Source organism: Pipra filicauda, unplaced genomic scaffold (assembly GCF_003945595.2).
Source record: "Pipra filicauda isolate LSUMZ 115617 unplaced genomic scaffold, ASM394559v2 scaffold181_size1560634_pilon, whole genome shotgun sequence".
Taxonomy (NCBI): Eukaryota; Metazoa; Chordata; class Aves; order Passeriformes; family Pipridae; genus Pipra; species Pipra filicauda.
In genome coordinates this window covers 481,128-496,304 of record NW_024104289.1, presented here as the reverse complement: position 1 = coordinate 496,304, position 15,177 = coordinate 481,128, and the positions used below count along the sequence as shown (strand labels likewise).

The following is a 15,177-nucleotide window of genomic DNA, read 5'->3' as shown; positions in this document are numbered from 1 at the left end:
AAGAAAAATAAATGTTGATGTTGCTCTGGTCACTGAATACTAAAGAGGTAGATTAAAAAAATAAATCATACTTTCAACAGAAATAAAAGCTGATCCATGACACACTCCTCAAATATTTGTAACCACCCACCTCCAGTGCCACTCTCGCAATCAATTAGGGCTGGTTGTAAAAATATTCTGAGGGAGAGGCCAAAAAAAAAAGTTATCAGCAGGAATTCTCACCAAAAGCCTTTCGCTGGATCATTTCCTGTGCCCCGAATCCAGCTGGAAGTGAGAGGGCGGACACACAATCATCCACTGCCACACAAATGGAGGAAACTGCAGCCTGTCATAAATCTGTCAGTCAGGGTCCAAATGGGTATCAGGAGGGTTGGGCTTTTCTTCCCCCCAATTATCACTTGGCAGACACGCAGAGGCAGAGTTGGGAGATAAAGGATTTTTTTCAGTGGCCTGGCCTCACAAATTCAACTTGGAACCACAGAACGGCCTGGGTGGGAAGGGACCTTAAAGATCATCCAGTTCCAACCCAAGGATACCTGCCACTATCCCAGGTTGCTCAGAATCCCATTCAACCTGGCCTTGAACACTTCCAGGGATGGGGCAGCCACAGCTTCTCCGGGCAACCTATGCCACGGCCCCACCACCTTCACACTATTTTCTTCCATATATGTAACCTAAATTTCTCTTCTTTAGGTTTTTACCCATTCCCCCTTGTCCTGTCACTACAGTTCCTCTCTGGTTTCCCTGTAGCCCCTTCAGGTACCGGAAGGTGGTGTGAGGTCTCCATACAACCTTCTCTTCTCCAGCTGAACAGTCCCTTCTCCTCAATTCTCAGTGACAGAGGCTGATCCATCAGGGACTAGGATCAGAGGGAGCTCAGGAGACCTGCCTGTGGTCCTGCTCTGATGCTGCTCTGCAGGGTGAGCTTAAAAAATTTCTTCTTAAAAAAATAAACCAAAACCAACAAAAAAATCCCTAAAACGCAAATCCAAATGTCCTTTCCTTCAGGTGCTTTCAGTGGATGAGCTGGAGATAATGATGTCAAGCAGGATGAAGTTAATTCATTTAATGCAAGCTGATCATCGCTGGTTTGACATGTCCAGGCATATTCCAGAAATAGGAAAACAGGTAGAAACACCATAAACAAAGCAAACATCTGCGAGCTTCAGAAACAGGAGAGACATACCCAGATTCCTTTCTCCATATAGTTGGTCCTGAAAAAAAAGGCAACATTTGCCCAGTAACTTGGTGGCAATTACAGATAACAGATAAACAGAGGTACAGCCCCGAAGTCAACCAGTCTGGAAGTCCACAGGGGTCAGAAGGGAAGTGGAGACACCAAGAGGCAAATGGCAGGAGCTACAAAGGAGTTTGGGGAAGCAGGAAGGTCTGGAGTCCAGCCGCTGTGTGGGTAAGGGGAGTTGTGGACAGCAAGGTGTGAGGAAAGCCCTTGGATGTGGAAAGAGTCCTTTAGGCAAATGTTTTGGATGCTGGAGGTTGCTAGGCAGGGAGTGGGTGGCTGCCCAACAACAGGCACACAAATAAATAATAAAAAAGAAAGACTGAAATGCTTTGCTGGTTTCTGCCAGGGGCACCTCGGGCAAAGGCAAATGCCAGGGGCCAAGGCAGGATGAAATCCTGCTCTCCTGGCTCCTGATCCAGCACCCAGCCGGGAGGTCATGGTGGTACTCTCACCCTGCTTTCAAAAGGAAACAACAGGGAAATCTGTTACCCTGGCAACTTTGGGAGCAGGGACTGTTGCAGGAACAAACATTATGTGTGCGAATAAATGCACCCAGGCACAACAGCCAAAAAAAAAAAGGAAATAGCCAGATTGATATTTGCAGAAGTAAGAGCCTGAAGTAAGGCTCCTAGATCCTTAAAGAGCTAGCTCTTTATTTAAAGAGCTAGCTCTTTAAATAAACAACTTTGTTTTCAGAAGCTCTGGAGGACTGCAAGAAAAGAACTTGAACTTTTCCTAAAAACTTAGCCAGTTTATGCAATGCCTCACCAAAGCATCAAAACTTGTTTTTGAGATGTGGTTTTGAAAATGCAGCCCCACAAAGACACTGCTGCCTTTTTATAAGAGCACCTACTAAGCTCAGCTAAAAGCTTCTTGCATTATTTCATGTATAATTTCCTTTCAAGCAAGAGGCATTTACACAAACCAAACTGGTTTCGGGTTTTTTCCTCATCCCCTAAATTCAACCTTATCATGCATTACTTTGCACAAGAGCCCACAATGTGCTTCTTGGCCTCAACTTACATTCAATGAACGTTAAAAAACCTCCTCCAACTACTGGGCACAAATTTGTGACAGACCTGTAAGGAATGCACATGCCCAGCCCTTTCCCCTGGTGTGTTTGACTCCAGCTCCCTCCCTTTCCCTACTGTAAATTCACTCAAAACCTCAAGAGCTGCCTTTCTACCCCTTTTTTTCTCCTTATTATACTGACAAGCCTCAGTAAAAACCCTTGAACACCTCCATGTGAGTCATGCACATACTTACCAGGCCCTTGGAGCAAGTCTCAACCCACTCTAAAATCTGACAAATTGTTTTTATTTAACTTCTGGCATATTAAATACTCAGAGATTACATTCAATCCCCTACCAAAGATGTGGCTTCATCATTGCTAAGTAATATAATTCCTCAGAGATACGAAGGCAGATTCATGTCTGAGTAACTGCCTCAGACTCAGTAACTCCACAATCACACACAGAACAACACTTGTCCTGAGCTGTGCTTTCCTGGGCAACACTTGATTTCACCTACAAAAGACAATTGGCATAAACTGAATAAAAAATTGAAGCAGAAACTGAATCCCATAGGTAACTATGGGCAACCCGTTTGAAAGGAAGCTTTAACTTTGTTATCAAGTCAAGAATGAACATAAATACTACTTTTACTGTAAGGCTCAGAGAATTGCCTTTATTTTCAAGAGAAAAGGACCTTTTAAGTGCTATCACACCTTCTTCCCCTCCTTTTGTTGCTTCTTTTCAGCAGAGGCAGCCTCAAGGATTTAGCTGAGGAGAAGGATTTTTATTCTGCTGGAGAGCTCTCGGCAATAGCAGGAGCAGCTCGCCCAGAGGGCCCTGAGGGACTCAGAAAACAAGGGGCCTTTTTACAAAACAGGCTTCCAGGAACTCACTTCCACCTTGGCATCGTGAGGAAAGGAAACTTGTGCAATTTCAGCCTGCCTGTCCCCCCCTGAGAACCCGATCCTCTCCCCAGCCAGAAATGCCTGACCCCATTATTAGCCAGTTTGGAGCATTCGGAAGGGGAGTGATCTTCTGGATGCCTTGAAAATTATGTTATTTCAAGGGTCTTTTTGAAAACTAGAAGTCAGGTAAAGGGCAGAAATTCCAAACCATGTCCCCACTGAGGCAGGGAAAAGCCAAAACCAGCCCTGCTTGGCTCCTGGCTGTCCTCATCCATGGAAAATACGGCAGAGGATGAAGCTGAGATCATTAAGGGAGCTGCAGAAAAACCTGAAGGAAACCAGACTCCGTCAGCTCCACTGTTCAGACAGCAATTTGTTTAGCTAATTGCCAAAGTAAAACAAACACTGAAAGAAAAACATCTCGGGGTGGGGGGGGGGGAATTAGTAAGAGGGATCTGGCTGGAAATTTGCTTCCTATCCCCATCAGTCAACAGGCTCCAGTCATACAAGAAAGGCACAGGGGTTCAGCTGTTCCTTGCTTTCTGCAGAGAGCTTTAGGCCTGGCTTTAAACAACAAACAGGGGTGAACAGACCGTTTTTAGCACCTCTGAAGCTGCCGAAGTGTGAAGGAGGTGCTCCGCGCACCCTGACCCCATCCAGCCTCTGGGCACCTCCTCTGTGTCTCACTCATCACCTCCAGTCAGGAGGTGATGAATTAACAGGGCTGAATTAACTCTCCTTAGGAGAAGCATCCAGTTCTGATCATGGGGAAATGGGATTTTTCCTTCTTTCCAGCAAAGCAGACAGGAACCACCTAATAAAAGGACAGAGCATCAGCAACAGCATTTGTGTTAGCAGAGAGCTTTGAGCCCAATTGGGTTGGTGCCAGGGGAAGGGAACTGTCCCAGAGTGTCACATCAGCTCAGAGCGAGGCTAAACAGAGTGCATTGAGTGAAACAAAAACCATTTGGAGGTTATTACAGCAAACTTGTTTGAAAACCTGCTGTGGGGAGCCAGGAACACCAGCTGAATGCAAAAGCTGGGCCTGGGAGAGGCGGCAGGCACCATAAATAAGGTTCTGTCAGTGTGGCCATAAAAACCTTGTGGTCCTTGTTTCCTACATAAACCCACCCCCTTTTTAAAAATCGAACAAGGCTGGAGCTTGGCTCGTCAGCCTCCAGCTGCCCTGGTGTCTGTGCAAAGCTCAGCTTTGCTCATTTCACCAAAAAAAGGGCAGAGGGGGAAAAACTTGCCAAGAATGAGGACTTGGCCAAAAGATTTCAGCTCCTTCTGCCATGAAGGACAGTCTGGAGTGGTATCAGCTGGTAGGATTTCTAAAATCCCTTTGGAAGTGACAGCCCATGTTTGCATTAACAGCCAGAGAGAGATGCAGTTTTAAAGAGGTTTCAAAGGTTTGCAGGTCTCACAGTGAATTTAGCAGGTGTAAAGCCAGAAGTCCTACTTTATGGGCAGCTCTAGCACCTCCTCCTGTCTCTTCCTACAGAGCACAGAATTAAAACCAAAACCTTCCTACAACAGAGCATCTTTATTCAAACCAACCTAGCGACCTTTTCCTTATTAAATAACTTATAACTTTGAAAAGCCCAATATTTAATATAAAGTTTTATCAAAAGATGATCTTTTATTTAAAAGAAAAAGGACACTGAATTTAATCCCTTTTCCTCATTTTCAAAGAAGCTGAAATGGAAAAAAAAATATGGCACTTGAGAAAATGAAATCATGGAAGTAAATCCTTTCTTCTCAGTTTTTAACTCTCCCCAAGAGAAAAAAAAAAACAACCAACAACTAAGATGAAATAGTGAGGGCTTGTCTGAGCAGGAAAGTTTTATCTGCTAGATATGGAGCTGTAACTCTGTAAGTGCCTGAGTCCTTTCACTACAACCTCTTCCAGCTCAGTTTAATCAGTCTGCAATGTCATAAGCTCAGCTTTAAAGAGGAAAACCATAATTTGGAAAAAAAATGCTTGTAGGAAAACAAGAGTGTTCACATGGGTAGTTAAACCCAAACTTAACCCTGGTATAAATTCGTCCCTAGGCTTTCATGTTTAAACTTTCCCATGTAGACAACGTCTCTCTCAGAGAAAACATAAGGGTTTGGGAGGGAAGTGAGGTGGGAAGCAAAAATGCTTTCCCAGTGCAGAGCAGAACGAGAACTAGAAGCAAATAAAGACAAGGTTTAAGCAGCAGCTTTCCCTCAGATGTTGTTTCTTTGTCCTTTCCACTCTTTCACCCATTTGTTTTAAAATAAGAGAAGAAAAACTAAAAAACCTGTGGCAGCAACTCAAAGATAAAACATCAGCAGGATTAAAATTATTAAACTGGGTGGGGGTGGGGGTGTATTATTATTTTGAGAAGGCATGAAAAGAAACCCAACTCTTTTTCTGACACTTATCCCAGATACCAAAACTTTGACTTTCTCGCTAATGTGCGTTTGTCAACACAGGATTGACATTGTTGTGACCCACAGGAACACACAGGCTCCTTTCTTCCATCATATTCATTTATGTCTTTCCCAACACCCAGTTTTTCCAGGTTTCTGACTTCCAGAAACAGGCAACATGTTTATTGCAACACTCTAAACAAAAACATCTCCCACATTTTGCACAAGGCTCAGTGCACCAACAGCCAATTTGCAGGCATATCTCCACAGGTTTCCAGGCAACTTCAACACATGAGGCTTTTCCTGGAATGTAATGGAAGTCAAAGGTGGGAAGCTCATATGCTGAACAATTCAGCAGAAAATGTGTTACCAGCAGATCTCATGTTGTGTCAACACAAACTGTCCTGAAACTGCCTGGCACGTTTTCAAGGTGTGGACTCCAGGGCTGTCAGCACTGCCAGTCTCAGACATTCAAAAAATAATGCACCAGGCCACCAAAATACTATTATTAAATCACCTTCTGCTTGCTGAGTTTTCTGGGGATACTGGGAAAAGCTCTAGATTTCCTCTGCAGCAGAATGTCAAAGAGACTTGAAAGGAAGCTAAAATTGCCAAGCAATTACTTGATTCCAGGTGCTGGGGGTCTAATAGATACAAAAAACAACCTCAGTAAAAACACATTAGCTGTGTGGTAGATGCCATAACCATCCCAGGCTATTTGGGATGTTGCAGGAGACCTCAAACCCCACCTAGCAGGACTGCTGGGCACTGACAGACTGGATATTTGCTCTCATTTCCTCTAAGGAGTGCGGAGAGAGTGCCTTAGGCAGGGGCAGTACAGGGAAACAAGACAGTCACAGTTTCCATTTTACAAGATCACCCAAAAAGAAAACAGAAGATAGTGTATCCTTTGGTTGTGTTCATTGGTGTTGCAGATAAAGATTTAGGGGTGGGGTTTCCCCCCAGTTCCAGAATGGTATCTGTGTAAATGTAACACAGGTTTGTAGGAAAAAGAGTGTGCCTGGAGCTAGCAGTGAAGCAAGTACTTATAGGTGCCCCAAAAGATGCTGTTTGAGTCAGGTGAGCTTTGGATTACACTTACCCACTTTTATCTATGTCTACCCTGGTCATGAATTCACATGAGAATGAAGTTGTTCCCTAAAACTTTTGATATTTCCTGGCTCTGCGTGGGAAATAAATATCTTAAGCCAGAAGTCCTTGTTTCTGAATGAGCCACATTTGTTCACACTGTTTTCCTGCATTTAGACATAGAATGGCATTTGAGATGGTTTCATAGAATACCAGAATGCTTTGGGTTGGAAGGGACCTTAAAGATCATCCAGTTCCAACCCCCTGCCATGGGCAGGGACACCTTCTACTATCCCAAGTTGCTCAGGGCCCCATCCAACCTGGCCTTCAACACTTCCAGGGATGGGGCAGCCACAGCTTCTCTGGGCAACCTGTGCCAGGGCCTCACCACCCTCACAGGGAAGAATTTCTTCCATGCCTGGGCTCAAGAAATGGAGATCTCCTCTTGGACTACTGTCAGCTCACAGCAACCATGGAATTCTCAGAGCGTTCCCATCATTTCAGAACAGGCTGATGATTCATACATGGTTACATGGCAATATTTACTCAGCTCTCAGGAGGCAAATTCATTAGGAGAGATTAGTCAGCTGTCAAGCACCCATTCCCTTGCATAAGAATTATATTCTCTAAATAAAAGTCCTCATCTCCAACTTGAACTTCTGCCCTACCACCTACTCACTCTTTTCACAATCAGTGAAGGAGGACATGCCATTATGTTTTCAGAGATTGCAGGAGAAAGGAACATGGAGATGCTGACAGTGAAAAATGGAGAGGAGAGTGTAGCAACTTGTTTCTCAGCGTAACTGAGCATCATCAAAGAAACACGAACTTCTGATTTATTCAGAGCCAATCATAGTTGCAACTGAAACAGATTTTGCTGTCTTTCAGTAGTTATGACACAATTTTTGTCTTTCCATGAGACCTACATCACCATTTCTCCCGCTATCCAAAGCTCCACTCGTGGCTAAAATGTGCTATGCGCAACAGAGCACAGCAGAAAGCCTGGCAACTGCTCCAAAGCAACTACTGCAAACACATCCACAAACAGAAGGAAGAAAACACGTGTTAGAAGCCAGCAGAGCAAGACCTCATTCCTTGATCCAAGGCCACTGAGCTTGTGGAGCCAACACAAAGTGGGCCGTGGTTTCCAAGACACCCTGCTTTACCAAGAAACGGGTGCTCCCTGCACTGCTGTCTGGCTCCAAAACATTGTGCATGCTTTTCCAGCTGTATCAGTTGGTTTATCAAATGCTATTTGCTTCTTGTGAGCTTTTAAATAAGGCTATTCCCTAAGCAGGCCAGACCAGGTATATTGTGTGCACCGCTCACCTAAAAGCTGGAAGCCACTCACAGGCTTGTGAGAGCCCTTATTATTGCTTTTATCTCCTCTTGAAAAAGCAGCATCAAATGTAGCAAATAAAAAGTCCAGCCCTTGATGCTACGAAGCAAAGGACAGTGAGTCTCAGCCTGCCTTTGACCTCGGGATTTGTTTGCCATATGCCATACTCACCTTTCCCTTTGCTACCACACCACCACAGAATGCCAGCGGGTCAGGTTACTGCGCTGTTTACCTGGCTCTCCCCTAAATCATTTGTTGAAGGCCCCAGTGTAGCATTTCATCTCTGAGTGGGCTTTTATCACAAGAGAAGCAGAGATGGGAGCAACAGCAAGACTGGAGGAAACTGGGTTAAAAAGCACCACGAACTGGCATTGTGCTACGGGGTGTTTCCGCATGGAAAACCTTCAGCTGAGCAGAGCAGCAACTGTAAGTACCGAGGCTTTTTAAAATCCCACAACCCTCCCCAAATGTCAGTGGCCTCAAAGAGACCAAATGCAAAGTGAAGCCTCACAGATCTGAGAGCACTGTGCTTCCCCATGAGGTACAGCTGCCTAAATGAAGTGTATGTGCATATGGGTTTGGGTTTTCCCTTTCCCCTACAGACCCTAAGTGTGCTGAAGTAGCAGTGGTGCTGGATGAGGAATGGATGAGTCCTGCAGGGACACAGCGGGCACCCACAACAGGTCTCCTGCCTTGGGGAGAGTCCTACCCCTGCTCCCTCTTCTCCTTGTGCTGGTGTCTGTCTGTGTGAGCTCACCTGCTGTGGTTGCCAAGGGATCAAATAACAGAAGTGAAGAAACAAAGAGCCTGCAAGGAATCCCAGATGTAACTGTCCCTGTGGGAAAAATATTCCATTTCCCAGTGCCAGTACTCGCCTTGCAGGGAACGATAACTCAGTACAAGGTAATGATATTAAATACACTTCTTGGTACAATCCTGCACAAACATTCACTTTGTGTTTAAAATGAACTGACTAAAAATCTCCTCCTGGAAAGTGCCTCAGATCTATTAGAAACACTTTAGAAGTGATGGCAAAAATCTCACCATCATTCACTGCCAAGGCAGCAAATAAACAACCCCTTCACACAGCATGTATTTTATCTACTTGCAGTCTGAATAATGCAGGGTCTTAGAAATGGCCAGTAAGTGTTCCTAAAAAACACCCAAAACAAGCATTATGTGAAAATCAAGGCAATGTGGTTTCTAAGATTCTCAAATGGACCATTTTGCAGCTGTTCCTGGACTTCTGTCCAGTTAGAACTTGCAATATATAAAACTCGAGTACTAACACCATTTCCTGTCTCTAATTCTGCTTCTCTGAGGGAGCAGGTCACTTTAGCCAGTGGTGCAGCTTTGCCAAAATGGTTGGAATTCAACTCCAACACAAACACACTGCAAGGGCTGCCGATGGCAGGGGAGGGTGGGATGTACCTGCTCAGCATCACTGCCTCTGGAAGGATCCATGCCCAGGAAACACCAGGTGCCGCTGGAAACTTCACCATCTATGTTCAGGACAGCAGTTTATCCGTGGACACAGAGGAGAGCTTGAAATACATGCCAAACAGCCACCAGTGAGTACTGCTACCCTAATCAGTGGTGGGAGAAAAAGCAATTTTAAGAAAGAGATGGGTCCTTCAAACTGACATGGGGTGGGGGATGAGGGAGACGAAAAGAAAACAAAACCCCACAAAATATTGTTGAACCTAAAAGCAGGAGGCTTTGTTGCCCCAGAGCAGCAGTGGAAATCTGGGCATGAGGAATGCAATCAGTGCTGGGACACTGATTCCACATCCAGCCTCCCTGGAGCCTGGAAGGTCCTAACTGGAGCTCTTCTGTCAGCAGGGAGAGAAGGAGGCTCCCAGTGAGACTCTCCTCCACAAGACACTGCCTGTTACAACAGATGGTACTTTCATAAGTACCTACATTTGATGTCTAACGGACCGGGAATATCTTTTAAGTGAATTATTTCCATAGTGAGGATAGTGTTTGGTAAATTCAGACCATGCTGCTGTGTTCTACACGAGCAATGGGATCAAACTTAGTGATCACTGAAGTTAATGGAATGGGAAACATTTATACATCCAGAAGGAGGAAGTTTTTGATTAAGAAGTAATACTTAGAACTATGCATGTGCATAAGACGATAGATTAAATCCAAACAGGGATCTTCGCAAAAACGGGGGGTGGAAAAATGACTCTTAACCAGTGGACTTTCAACATCCAGGTGTGGGAAGGAAGTTGCCATCACTTCTGCTGAAATCATTCTCTCTGCTGGAGCAGAAGCCCTGGAAATCCAGGAACGCCTGTACCTGGTGTGCACCATGGCCGAATATCTCCACCTAGAGCCCTCCCTGCTGACCCTGATGCAATTCCCAGGTCCAGCTCCCAGGGGCTCCGAGGGCCTGGCTGTGCTGGCTGAACACACGGAGCACGTGGACTTCACGGGGAACCACCACGTGGGGCTCTCCTGGCCTGTCAGGTGTGGAGGGTTTGCCGTGCTCCACGAGTTCATCCAAGTCCTGCAGCACAACGTGGACTCCCAGCACCTCTCCCAGCTGCTGGGGTATGGAATTGCAGGCTGGAGAATCCTTAGGAGAGGTGATTATGAAAGAAGGTCTGCAAGACGACAACGCAGGGGATTAATGATCACACCAACACCTACATTAAAGCCAACTGGAGTTATCCAGAGACCAACTGCAGGAGAGGCTTCCAGGCTTCTGGCCTTTACTGTGCCAAGCCCTTTACTCACACAGCTTGTGGCAACACCTACCCAGAGTTCATCACCTTTCTGTGGAGAAAGTGCAACAATAGCAAGTTGCAAGATGCAGAATAATATCCAGCTTGTAAGTCAAGAAAGCTTGGTCACCTTAGGAACGGACTCAGCATGGGACACACCAACTAACCCACCAGTATCGATGATGTTTGCAGACTCTGATTTTCCAGATCTTTCACCTTCACTGGTTACTGGAACAAGGTTTCTCTTCACTGAGCTGGAGGTGCTGCCCGCTGGAGCTTCTGGGACGTCCTTGCTGCCGGAGCAGCTGGAGCCTCACCTGCCTGAGACAGACTCCTATTTCCCTTCTGGTAAATCAGAAGTATCCACATACCATCTCCTACAGGACGTCACTTCAGGCACAGACCAGCTTTCCAGGCCCATGGACATTTGGGTGACAAAGACTCTCCATGAATGGCCCCACAGCTCAGCAGAGGCATTTCCTCCTAAGACCCATTTTCACGTGTTTTTGCCAGAAGCAATGTCAGTGTCAGCAGTGCCAGATTGCAGTGACAAGGCAAAAAGCCACTTCCTAGAAATTCAAACGCTTTCCAGTGCATCCCTCTCTCCAGAAACACTCAGTCCTGAAGCCCCAGGCAGCTTTCCTGTCACATTAGCCAGCACTGCCCCTAGTGTTTCATCCAGTGGCACGAAGGAATTGCACACAGACAAAGATGTGGAAACAAGAGGGATTTTGCCAAATGTCACCAAACCTTCCCTGGAGTCACACAAAACCTCAGACATCCAGCCAGATGCTGTAGAAGCACCTCTGGTGACTTTATTTAATGCCGCTTCTCACCCACCCAGCAGCACACCAGGTACGTTTGAGATTTGACTTTCTATTTGTCTTCTTTCCTGCCCTGAGTCCCCAGCAGAACAGTTCGATTCAGTTTCTTCTGCAAAAGCACAACTTCCATGCCCAAGGGATATATCAGCAGCAGTATTCCTAGGAAGCGAATGCAAATTTTTGCTTAGCTTGGAGCAGATACCAGCTCAGCTGAATGATCAGGCCATTCTAAGGAAAGATATGGATCCTTAAAAAAACTCCAAAAGAACATAAGGATGGTCAAAGGTCCAGAAAACATGTCAAAGTGAAATAATGAGTCCAGAAGACTGAGAAAACATGCAGGTTTATATAATGTTTAGCTTAAAAGATGAAAGAAGCATTCACAGTATCTCCTGGGAACTGGTGGAGCACTAATGACCTTCAACTGCAGTTAGGATGATTTTAAGTTAGACATCAGATAAACTTTCTCACGGTAAGGATAATAAAACAGAAGAGATGCTTGGGGGACGCTGTGGAGGGTTTTTAAGAACAGAATATTAAATATTTATCAAAATTGATGCAGAGGTAAATGAGCATCCTATGGAGTAAAAAATTAGACCCGACACACTTTATCCGCCTTCTCTTCCATTTGCATGAATCTGTGATTCATGTTTAACTACAGAGATGGTTTGTTTGTAGTGCCAGTTGGGTAAATTTGCAGGATTCTGCCTGAATCAGCTTATATTAAATCTGTAAAAAGCCACACACAAAAGATCTTAAATACTTACTAAGTGCAGCATTCAGAGCCAAACTATTCCTTCATTCTATAGTGACCTGACTGCCCCTATTTTTAATGCATTGACCTTGTTGATGTCCTTCAGAACCATCTTCTTTGTAAAACTTTATTAGACCTAAGACTGTAATCTGAGAAATTTAGATTTGCAATCAGGTGTCCAAGCAAGCATCATTGAGAGAGAGACTATTTACAACAGCAGGCAGGACAAGGGGGAATGGCTTCAAACTGACAGAGAGGAGGTTTAGATCAGACATTAGGAAGGAATTCTTTCCTGTGTGGGTCCTTCCTGTGTTGGCAGATGTTTGCAGAGTTTTCAATCACATCTCATAAAAGCTTTTAGATGATATTCCCAACCCTATAACAAATTATTGACATAAGATTCCATTTATATTATATCTAAATGATCTTTCACCTTAAACTGTAATGTAATGATGTTCTCATTTTCCCAGAGGTGGTTCAGACACTACTGTCATCCCACCAGGATCCAAGCACCTGGCTGTTTCCCATATCTGAAAGCCTGAAGTTCATGGAAAGTGCATGGATTCTTCCTCCATTTTCTGTTTCACAAGGGCTTCAGACTATAACCCAAGGTAAAAACAAGTTTACTTTTCTGTTCTTGCTTCTGAACGTGGCTGCCATCAACCTTTTATCCACCTTGAAAGGTGTCCCTGGTCTCCAATACTAGAACCCATGCAGTCCCCAAATGATTATGACATAAAGATTCACATGCTGAATTAATCCCTGTTATTTACCTTAGGTAATATATAAGGAGAAGATAATAGGGCATGATTTTACTCAACCTTTCAAATTATCCTATAGTGTAGAAAACACAAACACATGAGATCCAGAAATAGCAGGAAGAGAGACTCACTTTTGTCACAGGTTGCAAGGACTCTCTGCATCCTGAGCTTTCTTACTCCTTGAGCCTGGCAGTCACAGAGAGGAGATTTCCTCTCAAATTCATCCCCACATTTTACCATCCTACAGCTCACCTGGTGTCCACTCCCACATTCACTGGAGCTCTTCCAACCAGGCAGATGTGAGGCACCCACAGGAATCTTGGCCCAGGCAGGGAACTGTGGGGTGATGCTGGGACACCCACAGTCTCATAAAACCCTCAAACAAAAAAATCCATAGTTAGTGTTGGAAATGAAAGATGAAACAATAACATGTTTTAATAATTACCTCGTCCAAGAGCTCCATTTCTGAATCTGACGATGGAGTGCTCAGACATCAGGGCTGGGAGCAATCTGGAGAGTTAAGAGTTGTTTCTTCAGAAATTTGTGTCTGTTTCCCACTGTCCATCTTTTTACTTGCTTTAGAGATTATCTGATTCCATGTTGAATCAGTCTTTGTTAGTGTTAGGTTTGGAAAAAAAAAGAGAGTGAACAAAACAGAATGTTTGATCAGATTTTCCATCATTATCACCCATGTATTTCCAGTCTAAGACTCCCAAGGCCTAGCTTGGGATCCCCATTACAGGATGCTACAGAAACTCCAGATAACCAACACATTTCCACCTTAACAGAGTCAGAAAAAGTAGTTAAAAATATTCAAATAGTTTTCCAAAATGGCTGTAGAGTCACAGAATCTCCTGAGCTGGAAGGAACCCACAGGGATCATCAAGTCCAACTCCTGGCCCTGCACAGGACATCCCAACAATCCCACCATGTGCCAAACACTCCTTGAGCTCTGTCAGCCTTGGAGCTGTGCCCACTGCCCTGGGAAGCCTGTTCAGTGCCCGACCATCCTCTGAGGGAAGAACTTTGTCCTGATATTCCAACCTAAACCTCCCCTGTCACCCAGAGATACTTGTGACCCTTCATCCCCTGATATTGTTAGGACTCCGCTATGCAAAGCCATTTTTTATCTCATTTGCCTTGCCTACAGCTCTGCTCTGAGCAGGAGCTTGGCCAGGTGACCTCCAGAGATCCCTTTCAGCCAGCACGCTCCACGGTCCTGAGGCTGATGAGATTTCTTCACAATCCTTCAGTAAGCTATTTTTCCTCTCATAATTCTTTCCTTTCCTTTTCTCCCTCCTCTCTATAAAGGGCAAGCAAACACTTCCCCAAAGGTTGTTCATTCCATTACATTCCTAACAGCAACCATTGGATGCCTCTTCTTTTTCCCTGTCCCTGCCAACACATTCTACGACGAGGAAGACGGGAACTCCACTCAGTTGTCTCTCCAAGTGGCTCCAGCCGACGGCTCTCCGTCGGGATTGGAGAGCTGGCTGCAGTTCAACATCTCCCAGCAGACCATGCATGGCTATCCCCTGGATGTTGACTTCCAGTATTCCCCTCAGGAGTTTGTGCTGTCTGCCACAGATTCAGGAGGGCTGACAGCCTGGGAGTCCTTCACCATCGAGCTGCTCAAGCCCACCAAGGTACCGTGCCATGTTTACACTGTCCGGACAAAGAACAGCTACTGCTCTTTCCTGAGGGAGAGGAACAGGGTCAGTTTGTTCCTGGAGAAGCTCTCCCTGTATCTGAACTCCAGCAGCTCCAGGGATATCGTGGTGACAGCTCTCCAGCCTGGCTCCACGGTCATCTCCTGGTACAACAGCTCACTGTGCGCACGTGCCAACGGATCCTGGTGCACCAGGGATGAAATCCAGGGAGCACTGGAGAAATTAGGGGTGCCAGGTGGGTCCATCAGCCCACGCTTTGTCCAGGCAATGCTGCCAGAATACAAGATTGATGTGATTTTCAGCATTTTCTACAGTGACCTCTGCTCTGCCACCACAAGGCCATTCCATGGGCCTACACTTCAAGCCAGGAATGACTCCACGATTAGGAAGACCCCACCTGCCTTACTCAGCAGTCTTTGTGCCACTCTTGGAGTGGTCCTGATA

The 15,177-nt window shown here is 45.3% G+C and overlaps 1 protein-coding gene across 1 annotated transcript in view; it reads right to left on the bottom strand.

Moving 5' to 3' along the window:
- The window catches only part of ITPR2 (inositol 1,4,5-trisphosphate receptor type 2), a 267,849-nt gene extending 254,181 nt beyond the window's left edge, over nucleotides 1-13,668 (bottom strand). Inside the window, exon 1 of the mRNA XM_039379969.1 lies at nucleotides 13,316-13,668. The gene's annotated coding sequence lies outside the window, so the exon portion shown is untranslated. The remainder of the gene's footprint in view (nucleotides 1-13,315) is intronic.
- Nucleotides 13,669-15,177: the final 1,509 nt, after the last annotated feature.